Genomic DNA, 16,244 nt, shown 5'->3' with positions numbered 1-16,244 from the left:
TGACAAGAAATGTTGTAAAAATTGTATCCTGCTATCGTAGCTGTACAATAACCACTTGTTAAGTGGCACAAGTGTAGAATCAATATACTTACGACGTGAAAATGTTTGTTTGTTTGTTTTTCGAATATCGCGCAAAGCTACTCGAGGGCTCTTTGTTTTAGCCGTCCCTAATTTAGAAGTGTGAGACTGGAAGGAAAGCAGTTAGTCATCACCACCCACGGCTGACTCTTGGGCTACTCTTTTACCAACGACCGTCACATTATAACGCCCCCACGACTGAATGGGCGAGCATGTTTGATGCGACAGAGATTTAAACCTAAGACCCTCAGATTACGATCGAACGCCTTTACCCACCTGGCGATGTCGGGTTGCCGTGAAAATGTCTTTATTACCTACAATAACTGTAAATTAGGTAAGTACGTACGTTAATAATCTAATATCAAAGTAACAATCTTGTCGACAGATGACACTACAAACAAAGCAAAAATAACACGATATCCAGAAATGTTTCTGTCATAGTTATTGAGTGTAACATTATAAACACTAAATCAAATATCATTCAAAGTAATACGTAATTGTAAAACGTATATCCAATACGTTTTTTTTGCAGTTCAACCAGTAGTATTTGGTTGATCAACAACATCAGTTTGCAGAGAACCACGGCTTCTTTTTTATCTCTCGTATTAGTGTTCGTCATCTTTACATATCATACAAGTATTGGTTATCTTTAACGAGATTACAACCGTTGGTTATCATACTATTGTTGGTTATTGTTAACTAACATATTCATTTTACATGGTCCAACTGTGCGCTTGGGTATTTATAAAATTAAAGATTGGGTTATAGAATTAAAGATTGCAATAAGCATAGCTTTGAGATACTTGTGTGTAACTTTGCATTTAAATACAAAAGAAATAAAAATAAATTTAAATATATTGAAGGACATTCTAAAATATATAACAAAGTATTGCTTACTTATGTAGTTTTAACGTAATTATTTATACATTTTACAGTTCCGTTTAGATTGTTTCTCTCAATTTTTAATTTGTAACAAGTGCAGAGGAAATGTCATGAAAACATCTGTTTATCGTAAACCTACAATTTCGAAGTACGTTTCTACCTCGTAAAATTGGGTTTCGATACATGTGCCGCTCAAACTATATATACACTGCTGGCCAAAGTCTTAAGGCCAATGAACATAAAGAAAAATATGCATTTTGCGTTGTTAGAATCAACCATTTATTTTAGTAGAGCTTTGGAAGATGAAAATAATAAAAGGGAAAATAAAAAAAACTTTTTTTAGCATTTAATATGGAAAATGTGAACACTATGGAATTAGCCCAAATACTAGCTGGTCAAAAGTTTAAGACCATACTGAATCGAAGCGTTAATCGGTAAACACGTAACGAAATTTAGTCATTTGTGTTCAATCATTAGCGTTGTCAACATCTCCCACTGACATCTCATTGGGTAGAAACATAACAAAGACTAAAACGTTGAGAGAGTTCGAACATGGCAGAATTGTCGAGCTGCTAAAGCAAGGTCTCTCTCAACGTGCCATCGCTGGTGAGATTGGGCGTAGTAAAACAGCTGTTGCAAATTTCTTAAAAGACCTTGAGGGATATGGAATGAGAATTTCAAATGGTCGGCCCAAAAAATTTCGCCGGCGTTGAGCAGGAGGATTCGACGGGTTGTCCGGCAAGACACCAGTTGATAGTCGAACTAGATTAAGGCTCTTACGGACGCAGAATGCAGCTCAAGAACAATAAGACGACATCTAAGAGAGAAAGTCTTTAAAAACCGTAAACGTCTTAAAAGGCCACGCCACCTCACACACCACGAAACAGCTCGGTTAAACTTTGCTGAGAAGCACCAAACATGGGACGTAGACAAGTGGAAGAAGGTTTTGTCCTCTGATGAGAAAAAACTAACTTGGGTGGTACTGATGGCTTCCAACGTTGCTGGCACGATAAGGATATCCCACTGGAGAAATTTTTTACACGATACAGTGGAGAAGATTCCATCATGATCTGGGGTGCTTTCTCCTTCCATGGAACAATGGAGTTTCAGATTATACAATAGCGTCTTACAGTAGCTGGCTACATTGGCATGTTGGAGAGAGCATTCTTATTGACTGAAGGCCCTCACTTGTGTGTAAATGACTGGATTTTTGAGCAGGACAACGCTGCAAGCTACCATGCCTGCAGGACAAAGGACATTTTCATGGTGAATAACGTGATTATTTTGGACCATCCAGTGTGTTCGCCCGAACTGAACCCCATTGAAAATGTTTAGGAGTGGATGGCAAGGAAAGTTCGTAGAAATGGACGTCAATTCCAAACAGTGCATGATCCTCGTAAAGCCATCTTCACTATTTGGAATAACATACTGCAAACGTTTATATCGACCATGCCAAAGCGAATATTTGCAGTTATTCGCAATGACTGCTATGCAACTCACTACTGAGAACTCTTGTTAGACATTTTCTACCCTATTTAGGACTTCCTTTTTGGTATGGTATCAAACTTTTGACCAGCTAGTATTTAGGCTAATATCATAGTGTTCACATTTTCCCAATTAAATGCTAAAAACGTTTTTTTATTTTTATTTTCATCTTTCAAAGCTCTACTCAAATAAGTGGTTGAGTCTAACAACGGAAAGTGCATATTTTTCTTTATGTTCATTGGCCTTAAGATTTTAGCCAGCAGTGTATAATTTATTGCGTAACGATGAACAAACAAACTCTATTCTTTGAATGTGTTGGTATAATACGACCAATTTCAATGACATCTTTGAAAAGAAATTAACCATATACTTAAAAATAAATAACATATCATGCTCTCTACAGTGAAGTACAAAGCAACATAATTGACTATGTTATCAGAGCCCGCCACTGGTACCGAAATCCAGTTTTTAGCGTTATAGATTTTCAGACTTGTTGCTATGTCACTGGAAACTGGAGTTAAGAATAAGAGTTATATTAGGAAACCGAGTATCAAATATACCGTACATGCCTTCAAAGTGTAGAAAAAATTAAAGTTTTCGCTTTTATTAACATATTACTTTTCGAAAAGTTTGACATATTCAAAATCTGCGATTTATGAATTAAAACTCAAAGTTCCTCAGCTAATTGATACTCTGATTGTTGCTTCCTCTTGTGAAAAATATCGCACTTATAGCTTTTATTTTATTCGCCAATTCAATACTTACAATTTCAAATTAAAAAATTGTATATATATAGCTTCTATTAAATTGGCACAAGAACCAAAGAGTTTACAATGGGTGCCTTTAATTTAGTTACATAGTTTTTTTCTTTTGTTTTTGCCATTAAACAGAAAGCCATACAATGGTCTATCTGAGTCGAACCTTCAGAATCACTAACTGGGAAGCGCAATCTTTCTAGTCTGTCATTTCATAATTAGGAATCGTTAGCTCAAAACAACTCTTTTGTAGCTTTGGGTGAATTTCAGAAATAACCAAATAGCTTCAGTGTTGCTTCAAACTAAGAGAGTAAAATCGAAGCAGTTGCGATCAAGTAACTTTAAGACGTTTTCCTGGTATTCATGGAAATAATAATTTTCATAAGTACCATAACAAAGCCTCTCCCAGTGGCACAGCTGTATGTCTGCGGACTTAAACGATAGAATTCAGGTTTTGATACCCGTGATGGGCAGAGCACAGATAACTCATCGTGTAGCTTTGTGCTTAATTACAAACATTCCACCAGACCCTTACAGGATGGCTTCGTATTTACGTGATTCAGTAAAGGATGTTATGAAAATAATATTCCAACTTCTTGAGTTTTTTAATATTACATTCTACGTTTGGTCTGATCTAATTCCTTTATTCTACCTTCAACATTCCCCACAATCGGATTTAGCTATGACCGCGTTATAAGAGTGACAGTCAACTTTCTTTCAGAGTCAAATAACTTAAAAAGCTTTGTTGCGTAGTTTTTGTAAGTGGGCTATTTATACTGTGCTCACCGCAAGTATCAAAATCTAGTTTTTAATGGGGTGAGACCTCATCACCCTTTCCACTGGGGTTACCTGAAAAAACAAGACAAAATGATATAAACCTATATAGAAACTGATAGTTGGTGTACAAGGTAATGGTGTCGAAAGCACTGTTTTGGTGTATAAGATAAATTTCCTGAACTAATTTGGACGAAATTTGTCGTCAGACAAAGAGAGTTTGACAGCAAGTAAAAATTAAACTTCTTCCTTTATTCACTTTCGGTAAACCTTGAAAACCATCTACTTTCGGCTGTTTACTATAAGAGACATATCGTACAGGTCGCAGGAAAGGAAAGATTGGTTTGTTTTTAATTTTGTACAAAGTTACACGAGAGCTATCTGTGCTAGCTGTCCCTAATTTAGCAGTGTAAGACTAGAGGAAAGGCAGCTAGTCATGACCATCCCCCGCTAACTCTTGGGCTACTCTTTTACTGAAGAATAGTACGATTAATCGTCACATTATAGCGCCCCCACTGCTGAGAGGGCGAGCATATTTGGTGTGACGGGGATTCGAACCACCGACCCTCAAATTACGATTCTAACGCCTTAACCACCAGGCCATGCCGGGCCAATAATATTAAAGTATACTAATATTCATTTGTTTTCACGAATGTTTATGTTCGCCAACAGAGAGCAATGCGAGCAAGTTACCTGTTTTAAATGTAACGTAAGCGCAAAGATGCCCAATGAGTTGTTTGTGATACGCCCTCTATCTGACGCAATAATCGAACTATAAACTTCAGAAGAATAAGTTTTCAAACATACTGCTTAACCACTAGAGACTATTATTCGATTACAATCCAAAGTTAGTTTTACCAATGACCCACTAGGGACATGCTGTTTCGAAATAGAAACAAACAACGCAATTCTTTAAATTTGGGTGAAAACGTTGTAATATATATATATATACCTATTAATGTTTATTAACTACTGAATGATATTAAATTGTCAGTTAATTTGATATTTGTTCATCATGTAATAACATTTTTTTCGCTTGTAAGTAGGTGAGGCCCGCCTACTCTCTCTTTACATTCTCTTGAGTATTATACACTAATTCCATTGAAAATTGTCAAAATATTCTTCAGACGGAACATATCAACTAAGTATAGGAACTGAGGACTTAAAGACCAGTTTTCACAAACCTTTTGATCAAGATTTGCAGATGGAAACTACTTTTTAATTTGTACCCAAACCAACATTGTTTTAAAACTTCATAAAGCGAGTTAAAGTCAAACCCTCTCTAAAAACTAGTATAAAACTAACTCGTTTTGTTATGTTTATGTTCTTTACCATTACTATAAACACTTACACATATTATTAAATTTATCAAGATACACATTTATTAATAGCGAATCAAAGAAACCACAAAAGGGAAATGAATGTGTTGGAATGTTTGTTGTTCAGCGCAAAAGTGTGTAACTGGCTACCTATGATATGCCTAACGCCTGCAATGACTCCCGAACTTTACTGTCATAGAGCCAGCTGTACGCTTACCGTTGAGTTATTACACTTAGTGTTGTTGTTGTTCAATACAGAGCTACAAAATGAGCTATATTTCTGCGTTCAATACATGGATCAAATCCCGAATTTTAGTATTATTAGTCCATTAACTTACTGCTGATTCACCAGAGCGCAGTGTTGGTTCTATTCAATACAGGTTGTACACTTTTACAGTGTTAGAGTTGTCCCCTCCCCCGTCAACGTGATTCTTGATTCTCAGATAAACAAAACCTTTACAGCTCAAAGCTCGATAGGTGTTAAGAACAGAATTCTTGAGTTTTGAAGAAATAACCGCTATTTTCGCTTTATATTCAGTTGTGTACTAATTTTAGCGTAATAACAACAGGTAAAACCCCTTGTAAGAGCCCACTATGGGAAGGTTTGGCTTGGATATTTAGACCTTCGAGTCTATATACTAACTGGGGGACTTTTGTCAAAGGAACATGATAATACCCCAGATATTTATCTTCTCAAAGGAATATGTTTTTAACTTTTATTTATTATTTTTAAAAATCTACTTGAAAATGTTTTCACTGATTAAATAAAGTAGACCACATTTTACCAGAGTTTTAGTAAACAAATGTACGAAAACCTTCGGCTAACAATTAAATATAGCACCATAGGTGCCTTGTATCACAAAATGACATGTAAAGACAGTTAATCTGTAATACTGGTGCCTTGTGTCACACACTAACATGTAACGACAGTTAATCTATACTATTGGTGCCTTGTGTGAAAATATAATGTGTAACGACAGCTAATGTACACCATTGGTGCATTGTGTCACACACTAACTTGTAACGACAGCTAATCTATACTGTTGTGCCTTGTGTCACAAACGACATGAAACGATAGCTAATATACACCATTGGTGCATTGTGTCAGAAATTAGGATGTAACGACAGTTTATACAACTGATGCCTTGTGCCACAAATTCACTTTTATAACTGACATGTAACGACAACTGACGTACATCATTAGTACCTTAGTGTCAGTTCTAAAACATTTATAAGTTACATGTAACAACAACTACACATCATCAATACTTTCGTACAGATTGTTATGTGGTTATGTAACGTCATTTATAATCAATCTAATGCATTTTATATGTCTTGTTCTTTAATACAACACCAGGTGGACACGCTTTGAAGACTACAGTTTTATTTTCTGTTAGCTACATTAGAGTAAGGACCACCGTGGCTAACTAGAAGTGTCTAATTTGTATTTTGATAATTCACACATGATATAAACGTCTGTGTAAGACGACAGGATAAGAATCTCTATTTCTACCAGGCAGTGAGAAACTGCAAAGGATAGTTAAGAGAGAAATAGGTAGGTGGTGTTCCAGGACTGACTGATCATCAGCAAGTGAAATGACCGTCACTTTATAACGCCCCCATGGCTGAGGAGTAAGAATGTTTTTTAGTGACGGGAATTCGAACTCGTAATCCTCAGATTACGTGTCGAGTGCCTTGATTATCTGGACATGGTGGGCCTGTATTAATAAGCTTACTTTATACAAAGTTATAAAATAAGATACTGATTATAGTTATTACAAATTTATTCGAAGTGTTTTCTTTTTTTTTCTAAATAGTTCATTCTTAAGAAGTTTAGTTATTATTTTTTCCGTTTATTTGCTTGTGGTTATGTACAAAGCAATATTATGAGATATCTGTGCTCTATAAAACCACTGTAAACGAAACCCAGTTCCTAATGGTGTAAGTCCACATCCGTACCGTTGTGCCACTGGGTGATTTTATTTCATTATAGTTTGATTTTGGCACCGAATATTCTTCTTTTGAGTGTTTTGTTTAAAGATTTCACCCTCAACGAGTTTATGTGTTGTTATATTTTCTGTATGCATCAGAATCTGCCTTGACATTCATATATATTCATGTATTTGAAAGGAAATGTGAGATCGATTCTAACTTGTCAGAAAAGGAAGCGAAGCTCTAACAGCTGTAGTGATCGTAACTCTGAAGTGTTGTACCATTTGTATCAGAAATATTTTTCTTTACCGTAACCCAGATCTGTATCATTTAAGAAGAACGTTACGTACTGAGGTAACGTCAGCTATACTTACATTTTGTTGAAAAACAAAGGCCATCTCTAAAGTAAAACCTAAACTTTATGGAAAATGTTAAATTTGTAAATGACAAGTATATTTATGGTTTACACAAACGATATTACAGCTTTAAAAATATCCTAATATTCACACGATATTAATGTATTATAGACGTTGAAACATGTATTAAGCATCTAATTTTTCTAGGGATGTTTGAAAACATTATTCCTTCATAATTAAGGAGATAAAACGTTTTAATAGAGTTCTACACTTTGTATAAAAAGATATTTGCCAAAATTAGCTTACAGAAAAAGACTTATGACTCTGTTATTGAACTGCACTGAATATAACACACACGAGGTCAATGATCTGTGGGTAAAATAATATAAAACTAATTTACACTTCTGATTCTAAGATGTTCTGGTACTAAGAGTTTAGTGACTGTCTCAAAGATGTTCTGGTGATAATGGATTAGTGCCTGTTTCAAAGATGTTCTGGTACCAATAGTTCAGTAACTGTCTTTAAGATGTTCTGGTATTAATGATTTAGTGAGTGTCTCTAAAATGTGCTGGTACTAATGGTTCAGTAACTGTCACTAAGATGTTCTGGTACTAATACTTTAGTGATTGTCTGTAAGATGTTTTGGTACTAATACTTTAATGACTGTCTGTAAGATGTTCTTTTACTAATACTTTAAGAATTGTCTCAGAGATGTTGTGGTACTAATAGTTTAGTCTCTGTCTCTAAAATATTCTGGTACTAAACGTTTAGTGACTGTTTCTACGATATTGTGGTGCTAATGTTTTAGTGGCTGTCTCTAAAATGTTCTGGTACTAATGGTTTATTGACTGTCGCTAAGATATTCTGGTATTAGTTTTTAGTGATTGTCTCTAAGATGTTCTGGTACTAAGAGTTTAGGGACCATCTCTAAATTATTCTGGTATAAATGGTTTACTGACTGTATAGAGTATGGAACGGATTGAGCATACTGTAGAATTATGAATGATGTAGGTGACAAGACGCCATCGAATCCATTCATTGGAATGTTATCTCACCTTCACATTATAGTTTAGGTGCTTTATGGACGTGACAATCAATTCCTTTGTATCGGTTGAAAGGTATTGTTGACTGGTTCCTTCCTACTTGGTCAGCAAATCAAATATAGAGATAGCTGCAAATTTCACTTATAGGATCGTAGTAAATACAATATTCTAACAAAAGGTTCATAACATTCTTACGAGTACAGTGATGTGCTGTGCCTAAATATGTATTTGTCTCTTTCAGATCTCGAATTTGCGTTATTACTTTCATAACCAAATATGTGTACCACGAGATACTACGAGAAACAAAATTTGAGGAATTATTGACAATTACTTCGCCCTATTTTAACCAGTTTTAGTGGATTAGCTGCAAAGATATTTTTCCGCAGGAAAAACACATTGACATACAAAACTCTTGGACATGCTCATTGTTAGTAATTATAGTGGGTCAATGTGTCATAAAAAAGCATAATATTGTACGAACAACATTCTCGTGATGCAGCCACTTTAAAATGTACTTAGGGCAATGACAACTTTTACATGTGCAAAACCGCGATATAGGCCAAAATTGTCTGTATTGTCCATTTGAATATCTGGGTTTCGTTCATTTTCTTCAGCAAGGAAGTACGATTTTGGAAACAAAACATGTACTACTCTTGTGTAGGCCAAGTTACATGGGCTTTGGTACAAAGATATGTCCTTCGAGATCCTAAATATTGATATAGTTAGTTTAAAGGGTTTCAATTTGTCCATGTCAGTGTTGTCTGGTGAAGACATGCTGTATGTGGTCACGAAAGTTTACTTTTTAATCGTTTAGTTTTGCGAGTATATATTTTCTCCTCATTGTTTTTGTTATCGTCATGACGAATATTTGAAAGAATTTTCAGTAAATTATTTGGGAAAATTTATATGTGAGAAAAATGTCTATTTTTCTATTTTATTTTATCCCCATATTTTTGTGCGTGCAACGAGGACCTACTTTTGTATTATAAAATTGGTTATATATAATTACCCTAAAAAACACCTAATCTGTCAACTGTCGTCAAGATTATGAAATAGTCACACGTATTATACCGTTGACCTCATATTCTTCGTAATAGTATTTTAATATATTTCTCATGATAACCGTTTACGTATTACTAGAAATTATGAAATAATAATATAAAAACTGAATTGTAAGGGAGTTATTTTGATAAGTTTTAAGAAATATAATCTTTCTTTGCAACAGTTTTTTTCATAATATGGAAATTATTGCAGTGTGTAGGAAGATTTTTTTAAGATCATGACGAGGTAATGTTATGAAAACACGTGCTACAAAACAATTTTTTATTCAGAATTGGAAAGAAGAATTTCGATTAAATATTTATCTTTCTTTATTCTGTACAATGAAATAAAAGCAAGAATTTATTGGATTGAGTTGTTTTTTACGCCTCAATCCAATTCTAATTTACAAAGTTCTTTATTTCTGTTTTATAATGTAAAAAGCGTTAATTTTGATAAATATTTTCCTTTGGCGAACACGAGCCAACAGGTGGATTTTTAAAGGTAAAAAAATTGTGTAAGATAACATCACGTGATAATTTACTGAAACCTTGATATTCGTTTTTAAACGACAAATGTTGTAAGAGATTAAGTATCTGTAATGTCACCCTTAAGGTTTATTTTGGAAAAAGTAAACGTTTTTGCCGTGACCAGGATTCGAACCTGGGTCATTGCGGCCACAACTCAATGCCCTAACCACTAGACGATTACGACAGGTGTGAATATGTGTTGCGTTTTCTTCTTTTTTCATACAATTTGTAACGAGGTAACACAAGCGACAACCACGATGCAAATGTGTTTCAGTCAAGACTAATGATTCAGAACAAATGTTTAATTTCATCACGTGTATTGTCTCAGTTTTACTGACGTTTGGAGGCTACTCTTATCTTGTTAATGGACTAATTTAAACAGTTCATTTCACACAAAAATCACCATATACATACCTGTTTTATATAATAACAAAATAAATTGTGAACCGATGGTTTAAGTATCGTTTGATTTTTGATATTTTTAATTATCCTTACCTATAGATATTAAGAGATTTACAATTAAAGTCTTATAATAATCTGAAGTTATTATTACCTGACGTTTGACATGTGTTAAACGTGTAATGATAAAAGTAAAGTATTTCACCGTACATATTTCTTAGTGCATTTCATTGCCATTAGAGATTTAAATGTGAGCAAAATTGAGAGTAGAAAATGACCTTCACGTTTGAAATTTAAACGAAAGTCTAAAGTGAGTGAGTTATCTGATGTACGAAACGTACTAATCCGTAGTGCGGTGTGTGATTTACAATCTCACTTTAGTCTGAAGTTTTTCTTTTCTTCTCCAGATTTAAAAATTATAGAGCATACGAAATGTATGAAAAGTGAAGAAAAAACGTCATATCAATGTATGTGTGTGTAACAAGAATAATAAAGTTTTATTTAGTTCATCATCTTGATGAAGACGTTTCGCCGAACTGGTATAGGTGAAGTAGTTAGAGTGAAACGTGAAATGGAAACAAAGATCTAAGTTACATAATGAGGAAAACTTGGCTTATTTTCTTCATAATCACATTTATGCTTTATAGATTCACAATAATAACGGGGCCAAGTATTTCACTTCTTTTTAAATTTTCTCTTACTTAAATTTGTTACATAGTTTCAGTATTTTCTTTATGTGATTTATTTAGTTTTTTATATAAAAAGAATGGATTGTAAATACTGTAGAATTTACAATGAAGTATGTGACAAGACGCTATCGAATCCAAATTGTGGAATGATAACTAATCTTCACATAAAGGTTTAGGTGTTGTACGGACATGACAATCAACTCCTTAGTATCGGTTGAAAGTTATTGTTCACTGGCTTCTTCATATTAGGTCAGTAAATCAAATATAGAGACAGCTGAAAATTTCACTTATAGGTTCGTAGTAAATACAATATTCTAACCAAAGGTTCATGACACTCTTACGAGTACAGAAGATGTGCTACGCCTAAATATGTATTTGTCTCTTTCAGGTCTCGAATTTGCGTTATTACTTTCATAACCAAATATCTTTACCACGAGATGCTACGAGAAACAAAATTTGAGGAATTATTGAGAATTACTTCGTCGAATTTTGGCCAGTTTTATTGGATTAGCCGCAAAGATATTTTTCCGCAGGAAAAACACATTGACATACAAAACCCTTGGACATGCTCATTGTTAGTAATTATAGTTGGTCAATATGTGAGGAAAAAGCATAATATTGTACGAACAACATTCTCGTGTTGCAGCCACTTTCAACTGCACTTAGTGCAATGACACCTTTTTTACATGTGCAAAACCGCGATATAGGCCAAAATTGTCTATATTGTCCATTTGAATATCTGGGTTTCGTTCATTTTTTTCAGCAAGGAAGTACGATTTTGGAAACAAAACATGTACTACTCTTGTGTAGGCCAAGATACATAGGCTTTGGTAGAAAGATATGTCCTTCCAGATCCTAAATATTGATATAGTTAGTTTAAAGGGTTTCAATTTGTCCATGTCAGTATTGTTTGGTGAAGACATGCTGTATGAGGCCACGAAAGTTTACTTTTTAATTGTTTAGTTTTGCGAGTATATATTTTCTCATCATTGTCTTTGTTATCGTCATGACGAATATTTGAAACAATTTTCAGTAAATTATTTGGGAAAATTTATATGTGAGAAAAATGTCTATTTTTCTATTTTATTTTATCCCCATATTTTTGTGCGTGCAACGAGGACCTACTTTTGTATTATAAAGTTGGTTATATATAATTACCCTAAAAAACACCTAATCTGTTAACTGTCGTCAAGATTATGAAATAGTCACACGTAGTATACCGTTGACCTCATATTCTTCGTAATAGTATTTTAATATATTTCTCATGATAACCGTTTTCGTATTACTAAAAATTATGAGATAATAATATAAAAAATGAATTGTAAGGGAGTTATTTTGATACGTTTTAAGAAATATAACTTTTCTTTGCAACAGTTTTTTTCACAATATGGAAATTATTGCAGTGTGTATGAAGATTTTTTAAGATCATGACGAGGTAATGTTATGAAAACACGTGCTACAAAACAATTTTTTATTCAGAATTGTAAAGAAGAATTTCGATTAAATATTTATCTTTCTTTATTCTGTACAATGAAATAAAAGCTAGAATTTATTGGATTGAGGTGTTATCTCATTTACAAAGTTCTTTATTTCTGTTTTATAATGTAAAAAGTGTTAATTTTGATAAATATTTTTCTTTGGCGAACACGAGCCAACAGGTGGATTTTTAAAGGTAAATAAATTGTGTAAGATAACATCACGTGATAATTTAGTCAAACCTTGATATTCGTTTTTAAACGACAAATGTTGTAAGAGATTACGTATCTGTAATGTCACCCTTAAGGTTTATTTTGGAAAAAGTAAACGTTTTGCCGTGACCAGGATTCGAACCTGGGTTATTGCGGCCACAACGCAATGTCCTAACCACTAGACGATCACGGCAGGTGTGAATATGTTTTGCGTTTTCTTCTTTTTTTCATAGAATTTGTAGCGAGGTAACACAAGCGACAACCACGATGCAAATGTGTTTCAGTCAAGACTAATGATTCAGAACAAATGTTTAATTTCATCACGTGTATTGTCTCAGTTTTACTGACGTTTGGAGGCTACTCTTATCTTGTTAATGGACAAATTTAAACAGTTCATTTCACACAAAAAATCACCATATACATACCTGTTTTATATAATAACAAAATAAATTGTGAACCGATGGTTTAAGTATCGTTTGATTTTTGATATTTTTAATTCTCCTTACCTATAGATATTGGGAGATTTACAATTAAAGTCTTATAATGATCTGAAGTGATTATTACCTCACGTTTGACATGTGTTAAACGTGTAATGATAAAAATAAAGTATTTCACCGTACATATTTCTTAGTGCATTTCATTGCCATTAGAGATTTAAATGTGAGCAAAATTGAGAGTAGAAAATGACCTTCACGTTTGAAATTTAAACTAAAGTCTAAAATGAGTGAGTTATCTGATGTACGAAACGTACTAATCCGTAGTGCGGTGTGTGATTTACAATCTCACTTTAGTCTGAAGTTTTTCTTTTCTTCTCCAGATTTAAAAATTATAGAGCATACGAAATGTATGAAAAGTGAAGAAAAAACGTCATATAAATGTATGTGTGTGTATCAAGAATAATAAAGTTTTATTTAGTTCATCATCTTGATGAAGACGTTTCGCCGAACTGGTATAGGTGAAGTAGTTAGAGTGAAACGTGAAATGGAAACAAAGATCTAAGTTACATAATGAGGAAAACTTGGCTTATTTTCTTCATAATCACATTTATGCTTTATAGATTCACAATAATAACGGGGCCAAGTATTTCACTTCTTTTTAAATTTTCTCTTACTTAAATTTGTTACATAGTTTCAGTATTTTCTTTATGTGATTTATTTAGTTTTTATATAAAAGAATGGATTGTAAATACTGTAGAATTTTGAATGAAGTATGTGACAAGACGCTATCGAATCCAAATTGTGGAATGATAACTAATCTTCACATAAAGGTTTAGGTGTTGTACGGACGTGACAATCAACTCCTTAGTATCGGTTGAAAGTTATTGTTCACTGGCTTCTTCATATTAGGTCAGTAAATCAAATATAGAGACAGCTGAAAATTTCACTTATAGGTTCGTAGTAAATACAATATTCTAACCAAAGGTTCATGACACTCTTACGAGTACAGAAGATGTGCTACGCCTAAATATGTATTTGTCTCTTTCAGGTCTCGAATTTGCGTTATTACTTTCATAACCAAATATCTTTACCACGAGATGCTACGAGAAACAAAATTTGAGGAATTATTGAGAATTACTTCGTCGAATTTTGGCCAGTTTTATTGGATTAGCCGCAAAGATATTTTTTCCGCAGGAAAACACATTGACATACAAAACCCTTGGACATGCTCATTGTTAGTAATTATAGTTGGTCAATATGTGAGGAAAAAGCATAATATTGTACGAACAACATTCTCGTGTTGCAGCCACTTTCAACTGCACTTAGTGCAATGACACCTTTTTTACATGTGCAAAACCGCGATATAGGCCAAAATTGTCTATATTGTCCATTTGAATATCTGGTTTCGTTCATTTTTTTAAGCAAGGAAGTACGATTTTGGAAACAAAACATGTACTACTCTTGTGTAGGCCAAGATACATAGGCTTTGGTAGAAAGATATGTCCTTCCAGATCCTAAATATTGATATAGTTAGTTTAAAGGGTTTCAATTTGTCCATGTCAGTATTGTCTGGTGAAGACATGCTGTATGAGGCCACGAAAGTTTACTTTTCAATTGTTTAGTTTTGCGAGTATATATTTTCTCATCATTGTCTTTGTTATCGTCATGACGAATATTTGAAACAATTTTCAGTAAATTATTTGGGAAAATTTATATGTGAGAAAAATGTCTATTTTCTATTTTATTTTATCCCCATATTTTTGTGCGTGCAACGAGGACCTACTTTTGTATTATAAAGTTGGTTATATATAATTACCCTAAAAAAACACCTAATCTGTTAACTGTCGTCAAGATTATGAAATAGTCACACGTAGTATACCGTTGACCTCATATTCTTCGTAATAGTATTTTAATATATTTCTCATGATAACCGTTTTCGTATTACTAAAAATTATGAGATAATAATATAAAAAATGAATTGTAAGGGAGTTATTTTGATACGTTTTAAGAAATATAACTTTTCTTTGCAACAGTTTCTTTCACAATATGGAAATTATTGCAGTGTGTATGAAGATTTTTTTAAGATCATGACGAGGTAATGTTATGAAAACACGTGCTACAAAACAATTTTTTATTCAGAATTGGAAAGAAGAATTTCGATTAAATATTTATCTTTCTTTATTCTGTACAATGAAATAAAAGCTAGAATTTATTGGATTGAGGTGTTATCTCATTTACAAAGTTCTTTATTTCTGTTTTATAATGTAAAAAGTGTTAATTTTGATAAATATTTTTCTTTGGCGAACACGAGCCAACAGGTGGATTTTTAAAGGTAAATAAATTGTGTAAGATAACATCACGTGATAATTTAGTCAAACCTTGATATTCGTTTTTAAACGACAAATGTTGTAAGAGATTACGTATCTGTAATGTCACCCTTAAGGTTTATTTTGGAAAAGTAAACGTTTTTGCCGTGACCAGGATTCGAACCTGGGTTGTTGCGGCCACAACGCAATGTCCTAACCACTAGACGATCACGGCAGGTGTGAATATGTTTTGCGTTTTCTTCTTTTTCATAGAATTTGTAGCGAGGTAACACAAGCGACAACCACGATGCAAATGTGTTTCAGTCAAGACTAATGATTCAGAACAAATGTTTAATTTCATCACGTGTATTGTCTCAGTTTTACTGACGTTTGGAGGCTACTCTTATCTTGTTAATGGACTAATTTAAACCGTTCATTTCACACAAAATCACCATATACATACCTGTTTTATATAATAACAAAATAAATTGTGAACCGATGGTTTAAGTATCGTTTGATTTTTGATATTTTTA

At 33.4% G+C, this 16,244-nt stretch overlaps 2 non-coding genes across 2 annotated transcripts; both read right to left on the bottom strand.

Moving 5' to 3' along the window:
* Positions 1-13,089: 13,089 nt before the first annotated feature.
* TRNAH-GUG (transfer RNA histidin (anticodon GUG)) lies at positions 13,090-13,161 on the bottom strand. Its single transcript has one exon. It is a non-coding gene; the product is annotated as a tRNA-His (tRNA).
* A 2,713-nt stretch (positions 13,162-15,874) lies between these two features.
* Positions 15,875-15,946, bottom strand: TRNAH-GUG (transfer RNA histidin (anticodon GUG)). The gene has a single exon. It is a non-coding gene; the product is annotated as a tRNA-His (tRNA).
* Positions 15,947-16,244: the final 298 nt, after the last annotated feature.

The sequence above is a fragment of the Tachypleus tridentatus genome, chromosome 13 (assembly GCF_004210375.1).
Source record: "Tachypleus tridentatus isolate NWPU-2018 chromosome 13, ASM421037v1, whole genome shotgun sequence".
In the NCBI taxonomy this organism is placed as follows: Eukaryota; Metazoa; Arthropoda; class Merostomata; order Xiphosura; family Limulidae; genus Tachypleus; species Tachypleus tridentatus.
The sequence above is the reverse complement of the archived record's forward strand: the minus strand, read 5'-3'. Positions and strand labels throughout refer to the sequence as shown.